This window comes from Mobula hypostoma, chromosome 1 (assembly GCF_963921235.1).
Source record: "Mobula hypostoma chromosome 1, sMobHyp1.1, whole genome shotgun sequence".
NCBI classification, from domain to species: Eukaryota; Metazoa; Chordata; class Chondrichthyes; order Myliobatiformes; family Myliobatidae; genus Mobula; species Mobula hypostoma.
In genome coordinates this window covers 148,135,515-148,144,751 of record NC_086097.1, presented here as the reverse complement: position 1 = coordinate 148,144,751, position 9,237 = coordinate 148,135,515, and positions in this window count along the sequence as shown.

Genomic DNA, 9,237 nt, shown 5'->3' with positions numbered 1-9,237 from the left:
TCTCTGAATTATGGGTTGCAATTAGAAAAATTTGGGTGCAGTTGCTTATCATGGTTATGGCCAGGTGTGTGTACCCAGAAATAGCCTGGATTGAGTCATTCAGGTGTTTCAGAGGATCAGAGACGGTGACATTGAATAAATTCAGAAACCATTCATAGCTTGGGATACTTTCGTCATCATTATTATGTGCCATGTCTGGGATATCCTAGCCGGACCCAAACAGAGAAGTGATGAGGTGAACTTAAGAGGCCCAAAATGTTTATAGTTGCATTACTGCCAGACCACCAAGTGGAGTTCCTAGACAGTAGTCAGGAAATTGAGCAGTCGATGATTTCAAACCGCCACTCGAGATAGGGAGAGAAGACGTGACCCAGAATGAGAGCACAGTAGAGACAGGTGGCTGAAGTGGCAATTGAGAGACAGATAGTAATGCACCAGCACCATGACAGAGAGGATTTGGTTATGTCCATCTGAAGAGGAATGTAAAGCCCAGTAAATGTGATTCTCCAGACTTTCAGGATGATGTCTATGCCATCACAAGGATCCACTGATAGACAAAAATAAGGAAAAAAATGCAGATGCTAGAAATCTATAACAAAAATATTCGTTACTTCAGAACACATTTGTGGGAAGAGAAATACAGTCAATGTTAAGGTCAGATTTCTCTTCTCACCAATGTGGCTTCACTTAACAAGTACCTCCAATATTTCCTTTTTTTTCCATAGATTGGTGAAAAGTCTCAGCAAAGATCGTTTCATTTGAGTCCAGCACAATACTAATACATACACTGAGTCTAAGGACATTTTGACAGAAGAATTATGGAGTCATAGATTCACCCAGCACAGAAACAGGTCCTCCTGCCACTATCCCCAGGCCAGTCATTCGGTACCTTTCAATACTATTCCCATTTTCCAGCACTAGTTGACCAATCAACATATAGGAGGGAGACTGAAAATCTGGTTGAATGCTGCCACAACAACAACCTCTCACTCAACATCAGCAAAACAAAAGACCTAATTATTGACCACAGGAGGACAACACCAGAGTCCAAGAGCCAATCTTCATTAGGGAATCAGAGATGGAGAGGGTCAGCAACCTTAAGTGCCTTGGCATGATCACATTAGAGATGCACAGTGATTGGTTGCATCAGGGTCTATGTCCAAGAACAGAAAAACCAAGAACAAGTTGTGGATACTGCCCAGTCCATCACAGGAAAAGTCCTTCCCACTATGAGCACATTTACAAGGCATAAAATCAAGACAGTACTGTTAGAGGTACCAAACTTTATTGGAAGAGCTAAACTGAGAAGGGCTCCGTCCTTTTAAATGAACATAAAAGATTCCATGATACTGTTTTGGAGAAGAACAGGTCGCTGCTCAGGGCAAGCAGGCCAATATTTAGCTATGAACTAACATCACTGAAGCAACACACATAAAAGTTGCTGGTGAACACAGCAGGCCAGGCAGCATCTCTAGGAAGAGGTGTAGTCGACGTTTCAGGCCGAGACCCTTCATCAGGACTAACTGAAGCAAATTGGTTTTCCTACAATGCAGTGATGAGTTCATTCCAAAATTATTTCACTGAATTTAACGTAAATTTGAACACAGTGGAGTTATAGATGACTTACACAAATCTAAGTTTACTATCATTTTCAATGCCTAGGCTGAAATGTCAGGAGAACTATTCAGAGAAGTGCCAGGCTTGTTGCAACCCCATTGTTTTAGAGATGTTCAGAGAAGCAGTCATACGGCAATAGGCAAGAGTCATAAGAGTAAGCAGGAGTGGCAGCTTCTCTGAAAGAATGCATGTGAACCAAGTAGATCCCAAAAACAATCCAGCAGATTTTATGATCATTTCTTTTGATTCCAGTCCACAAATTTAATAAAATTAACCACACAGCATTACATCCACCTTCATACAATGGCAGCATTAGAACTCCAGATCTGCAACTCTTAGCATCTCTATAAATTAGACAAAGAAAGCAAGTAATCAAATTAGTGACCATGTTCCACTTCTTGGCATTACATCCATTAGACTAATCAATACAACAAAAAGAAAACAAAAGAGAGTTGTTATCAAATTGATCAATCTTATTCATTCACTATCCGGTTTGCTGCGAATTGTAATATAGATTTACTCTGCTCTGACTGTTATTATAATATTAGCTTTATTAAGCTTATTTAGTTTGTGAAGACAAGAGCATACAAGGAATTCCAGAGCTTAGCATCTTGTTTGCTGAATGCTCAGTGCAAAATTGAACCAAGGTATTTTGCTTCTCTTCCTGAAATTCCTTTTCTGTTTTCGCATCCAATCACATTGTTTAAATCCTGCAAAATTCTACAAGATGTAACACAAACATTGGGAGGGGAGAGGGGTGGGTTAGTCACTCAAAGAAAGAGGGAAAAAGACATTTGAGGAGGCCAGAATTCAACCAAGTTCACTGAACAGATTATTGGCTGTGGCATGTTTCAGAGCTCTCTAAGGTCATGAAACATGCTCTATAAATGCAAGGCCTTTATTTCCCATTATTCCCCAGTATCATGTATTTAAATTGTGAACAAAAGAGTTCTCAGCATCTTATTGTTTTCCTTTGTCTATGAGTTTTTGAGAAGAATTAAATTAAGTTAGTCATGCACGACGTTCCCTTTACAAATCAATGTTGAATGTCTTTAATTAACATTTCTCTTTGTAATTGTTCATTAACTAAATTCAGTTTATTAATTCTGGATAGCAGACAGTACCAGTTTTCATTCTCAACTCAGAGCTTTGCAAATTGAGAAAATTTACTGGGACATTCAGCATAGGAATTAACTTCCCGCACAGAGTTTCTATTCATTCAGTTCCTTCCTTGATATCTTTGTTGTTCTATTCTACCACTATCTCTTTTCCTCCTGTGCCACTTGCTACAACCATGTGACTCCAATCCTCTACAGGGTTCCAAATACAAATTCCACTTCAAATATGTAATCAATGTACATTTTCACTCTTTTCACTTTGTGCATTCGTTGCACACTGAGGGGGCAAAATTCAATGACTGTGGCTCACCGCAATTGCACATGTAGGTTTGTCATCCATTTCCTGCACTGACAAAGGAATGTTCTAAGCGGTATGCTCCTCTATTGCGTCTATTCTGAGCTTGTCAATCTTTGGGCTCAACATGGATGCAACGGAACAGGTGGCATTACTCTGACAGCCACACAATTTTTTATCTGCAGAAGACAAGTAGTGTCTGTTATTACACTAAAGACATTCTGCAACCAGTGGGCATCAAGAGGACTTAACACTGTAAATACTATTGACACTTGTTCTTATTTCTTAATTGAAAGTTATGAGAAAAAAATTGAGATCTTTGTTTCAGCTGTTAATCATTGGAGTTCTGTGTCAAGTAGTTAATGTAGAGATTTTACTTTGATGTGCAGAGGGTGAAAATAGTCACAAAACATCTGGAGCATCATGAGCAGTTTTGGGCCCCGATATTAAAGAATCGATGTGCTGGCACTGGAAGAGGTTTATAAGAATGATCCTGGGAATGAAAGGGTTAATGTATGAGGAATGTTTGCTGGCTCTGGGCCTGTACTCACTGGCGTTTAGAAAAATGAGGAGGGCTCTCATTGAAAACTATCAAATATTGAAAGGGTTTGTGACAAGAATACACATAGATAAGATGTTAGCTGTCCTGTGTGATCAGCAGTCGGTCTGCCACCTGTCTTCAAGAGAGAGATAAGGAACAATGAAGCAGCATTTGGAGATGTGTAATGAAGGGACAGGGGAGAGAGGGCTGTCTAGAGCGGCACCCCCTTTGAACCCTGAACTGTTTGAAGTGATGGACAGGCAATGTCCCAGCAGGGGGATAAAAAGGGATAGGTTCGCTAAGGCAGGACACACGACACCTGAGGTAACGAGACCCTGGAAGCGGTGCGCCTCTCACGAGTCGGTGGGAAGTATCGGACCTTAAACGCACAGGGTGGAAAGGTACGATCAGCGGGAACCCGGTGTGTGTCCACCCTCGCTTGGGTGCCGGGTTCACTGCAGAGGATCGACCGCATCTGGAGGAGGGGTCACAGTCGGTGACCTCAGGTGACATCACAAAGGACCCGCCCGAAAGCTGCTTGCGAGCAATATCGCCGGTCTGTGAGTGGAAGCCGTGTCTGAATGATCAGTCGTTCCCGTTCTCTCTCTCCCTTCCCCCACGTTGTCCATTGCCAAGGCAACGATTACTGCAAACTGAGCTAAATTGGACTGAACTTTTGTGTCACTTTGAAATTTGGTCATTTACCCCTAGACAACGATAGAGCTTGATTGATGCTGTTATCTTAATTCTGTGCACATGTGTGTTTATCATTGCTGAACTGTTGCATTTATTATCCTTTCGATTACTGTGTTGCTTGTTTCTTTAATAAAACTTTTCTTAGTTCTAGTAATCCAGACTCCAACTGAGTGATCCATTTCTGCTGGTTTGGCAAGCCAGTTACGAGGTACGTAACAGGTTGGATAGAGTGGACATGGAGTGAATGTTTTCAATAATGGGGGTGTATAGAACCAGAGGGCATAGCTTCAGAATAGAGGGATATTCCTTTAGAAGAGAGATGAGGAGGAATTTCTTTTCTCAGAGAGTGGTGAATCTATGGAAATCATTGCCACAGATGGCTGAGGAAGCCAAATCCATGGGAATAATTAAAGCAGAGATTAATAGGTTCCTGATTGGTAAAGAATTCAAAGGTTATGGGGAGAAGACAGGAGAATGGATTTGAGAAGAAAAATAAAACAACTATGATATAATAGCAGAGAAAATTTGATGGACCGAGTGGCCTAATTTTGTACTATGTTTAATGGTCTTCTGATCTAAATATCCAAAGTAAAAAAACAAAGTTTGCTGATCTTCATAGATCCAGCTCAATTTAGTAGTAATACGATCTCAGCATGTCAGGATTATCTGTGGCGAAAGAAACAAAATGATTTTTTCAGATCAATGATCCTTTATCAGAACTTCTTCAGAGTCACTGACCTGAAACATTAACTCTGCATCTTTCTCGACAGATACTGCTTGGCCTACTGATTACTTCCATTGTATCATTTTTATATCTGATTTTCAGCAACGACAGTTTTCCACCCAATTTGGTTCAGCAATACAATCTGGCAGTTTATGCTGGCACATCCACAACTCCTAACCCCACCTATTTATATCCATAGGTCTATCAGTACAGTATGTTGGTTGCTAGTCGGAAGGTTGACATTTTGCATGTGGCTCTTTCATCAAAATACAGTGCTGGAAGGTAGAATTTGGTGACATACTTGTGTTTTCTCTTAGAGAAACTGGTATAATCATTTTATTGCACCAGCATTTTCTGATCCATTTCAATATTCCTTCTCTCGCAGGGTCATTTTTGTTCCCCAGAATCACTTTCTTAAATATTGCTCATTCTTTATTTTCAGTCATTGCATTGATGATTATTCCATCATTCAACAGTTTTAGATTAAACAAGTTTGCAACTCACTTGACTCATTAACTCCCTTGCATATGGAAGTATTTCATTTATTGCTTCATATCGTTTGATTATTTTTCCTTTATCTCATTTTTTAGTTATATGAGCTCATTCATTGATCAACTATATTGTTTGTTGTTTGTCTATTCATTTTTCAGATTTTCAGCATTTTTGTTCTGTCTGAGGAATGTTCAGCACAGAAAAGGGAGCAAGGTAATGTAATAAATTAATTTGTACATACAAAGCTATAATTTTACAGTAGGATACTATTGACAGATTACCATAATCCCAGCCATCTTCCTACCTCTCTTATGGAATCCTCCAGTTTGTTGCTGATTTCTCCAATTAGGAGCTCCTACAGAAAATGAACATCAGCTAAACAACACTGAAAGTGGCTGAGCAATTCAGAACTAGTTTTTATTAAAATCACTATCCCCATCTCTTTCAGTCCTAGTGTTCATTTGCTCTTTGTGACAAATTAATTTCTAGCAAGAAATTGTTGCTAGATGATGTGAAGTAGTGAGAAGATGATGCAGATTTAAAGGACAACTGAAAAAGTAGGTACAAGGATGCAGTAGTCAGTTTACATCTTGACTCCCTTGGTTAACTTTTGAGAAAATTACCAGTGAGCAAGGTGCTCTAGTTTATTTCTGCATGTCAAATAAATCCAAGTTTGTGGGTTAAATGGCCTCTGTAAAATTGCACCTAATGTGTACATAGGGAGTGGTAAAACTTGGGAGCAATGAATAGGAATGGGGCAGAGTAAATGAAAGTAGTGTAAATGGACACTTGATAGTCAGTATGGACTCTGTGGGCAAAAGGGTCTGTTTCCATGCAGCAATATTGGGGTGGCACGGTAGTGAAGTGATTAGCACAACACTTTACAGTACCAGTGGTCTGGGTTCAATTCCCGCCACTGCTTGTAAGGAATTTGTATGTTTCCCCCAAGGCCACTTGGGTTTCCTCCAAGTGCTTCGGTTTCCTCCCACATTCCAAAGACATATTGTAGGTTAATTGGCCATTGTAAGTTGTCCTGTGATTAAGCTAGCATTAAATTGGGGGATTGTAGGTCATGCGGTGCAAGGGGCCTATTCTGCACGGTATTTCAATAAATACATAAATAAGTCTGTGTAAAGACAGGAGGAAAAGCATTTAAGATGTTATATTTGAAGCTTCAGAACAATAAACAGTATGGAAAAACCTATATTGAGTTCATTAGTGTTGCTCTGGAACTGATCTCAAGAATCATTCTCGTCACTTTATATTACACAGCCGTTAACTTTTCACCACAGCAGAGTTCCTCAAGCACCACAGTCTTCCCTGGTACAACTCTGCAACCAACTGTATGTCCGATTGTCAAAAAAAAAGCAGCAGAAAAAAGAGCATAGATATAACCCTCCCACGTGGAAACTTCTTATTTATATAACCTCATGATATGCTTTTATAATCAAAAGGTAAGTAGCAAGATACTTGAGTAAGAACCAGAACGTTTTGACTCAAGATCCAAAGTGCCACCCAAGACTGGTAACTCTCAGCTTACAAATTATCATACAGGCAATTTTCAAGTCTCTTGATAATACTGTTTGAGAAAAGTCATCTTAAGTAGGTCAAACAAAAATGGATTCTGTCTCTTTAATAAACTGATAAATTGTTATCCACCAAAACAATGTCTGAAGTTGATTAATTTTGAAATGTAAAATGCTGTAAATCCTCAGGGGCTCATATCCCACAAGACAGTAACTTCCCCCACCACCAACCCCACCCCTCCTCCCCTACTTTGTTTTCCACTTTGTGAATAAAGGACAACAGATGGGAAATTAGGCCAGTTTTTATTTTAATTTTTAATTATCCTTACAGGGTGCAATGAAAGGAAACAAATCCATTTGATAATATAATTCAATTACCTTAGTTGGAGAAAGTGGACCAGATGTATAAGTTTTATAGAGCTGTTTCTAAATTCAGACGCAGCAGACTGGGCTACTGAAAACGTAAAATAAGTAGTGGATTTATGGTTCTTCCCAGATGTTTCTTCTCCGTTTTGATAAGGCAAGGCCCACAACGATGCTACAGCCTTTTTTTAAAGAAGGCTTTGAGAACATCTTTGCAGCATTTCTTATGATCTGCCGGAGACGGACCTCGGAGCAGAGTACCTATTTTGGATGTCTGGCATCAGGTATGCAAACAACATGATGATATTGGACTGGATAGAACACCAATATTGGGTTCACTTATTTCATGGATTTAGAAGATATTGCACAGGCAGCATTGTTACTATCTCTCTAGTGCTACTCTAAATTGTTTGTGCCTTTGAAGTTCGCGGGATGACTGGGATCACTGCTGCCTGATAGACCATGAGTTGAATGCTTTGGTTTTCAGGTATTCTTTTCCCCAAATGTTCAAAGTCTAAACTGCCACACTAGAACAGTGGTAAATTTTTTCACCAATATCCCTTTGCTGAGAAATATCTGCCAAGATACAGTGCCCATTAAATCCAGATCTCAACATGGTCCTTTATTGTCATATGGAGCATTATTGTGCATTGAGGACAGGTTCTCAGTAAGCCTTTTCTTTGCACATGAACTGCAAGCCCATTCCTTCATGTGTTTCAATGAGTAATGACTCAGATCATAGCCTGCAGATGTGTAGAATATTTATCATCTGCCTTCTACAACTTCGTGACTGGGATTAGAATGACCTTGGTTGTAAAGTGGAAGAAACGCAGGTTGAACGGCTTCAATTTGCCTGATAGATTAGGAATATTCCTGCAGGTAGCTTGTTGGGTGTTGTGACTTGAACAAAGTCACTGGACAGACAGAAGATAGTGGATATTAAAGTGTTTATTCAACAAAAACAAGCAGCAGGCATCATAATTCGAGACACTCTTCGAAGAAGAGGCCCACTCGACCCATTATTACATGACAAAAACAGCAGGACAATTCTATAGTAACAAGGTATCTACAATGCTTCCTTTGAATTACATGTAGTTTTCAACCATCTTCTTCTTTGCACCCACGCTCCAGAGACCCAAATGAATATAATTGCCACTGACTCTAGGCTGCATTCATGCATATGCAGGCATCTGAGGTCTAATTGTTCTGAGCTCCATTTTAAATTCAATCTGCAATCCACATTCAAATCTGAACATTGGTTGCTGGTGAAATTAGTATTTGTTTTATTTGCCAGGACATGCCCTCCTCTTGTTGTTACTGTCAGGGAGGAGGTACAGAAGCCTGAAGGCACACAGTCAGTGATTCAGGAACAGCTTCTTCCGCCCTACCATCTCATTTCTAAACAGACATTACACCCATGAACATTACCTCACTACTTTTTTTATTTCTGATTTTGTTTTTGCACTAGTTATTTATATATATATATAGACTGCAATTCAGTTTTTTTCTATTTATCATGTATTTCATTGTACTGCTGTAAAGTTAATGAATTTCACAACATATGCCAGTGGTAATAAATCTGATTCTGATTCTATATACCCAGTTCCAGAATATGCCCTAGCATTGGGAATGAAGTACAATATTGTGATGAGAAAGAATCAGCAATACAAGGAGCAATGACACAGCCTTGCTTGGCTTCATTCTGCATTGGAATAAGTCTGTGGTAGACCCACTGATTGGTAGCATGCCTTGCATCTCGTCCTGTAGCCAATACAGAATTGCTGAAAACAGACAAATGTGAGAAGAATTTTATATAGCTCCACTTCGCTGACAGAATCAAAAGCCTTCATAAGCTTGAGAAAACT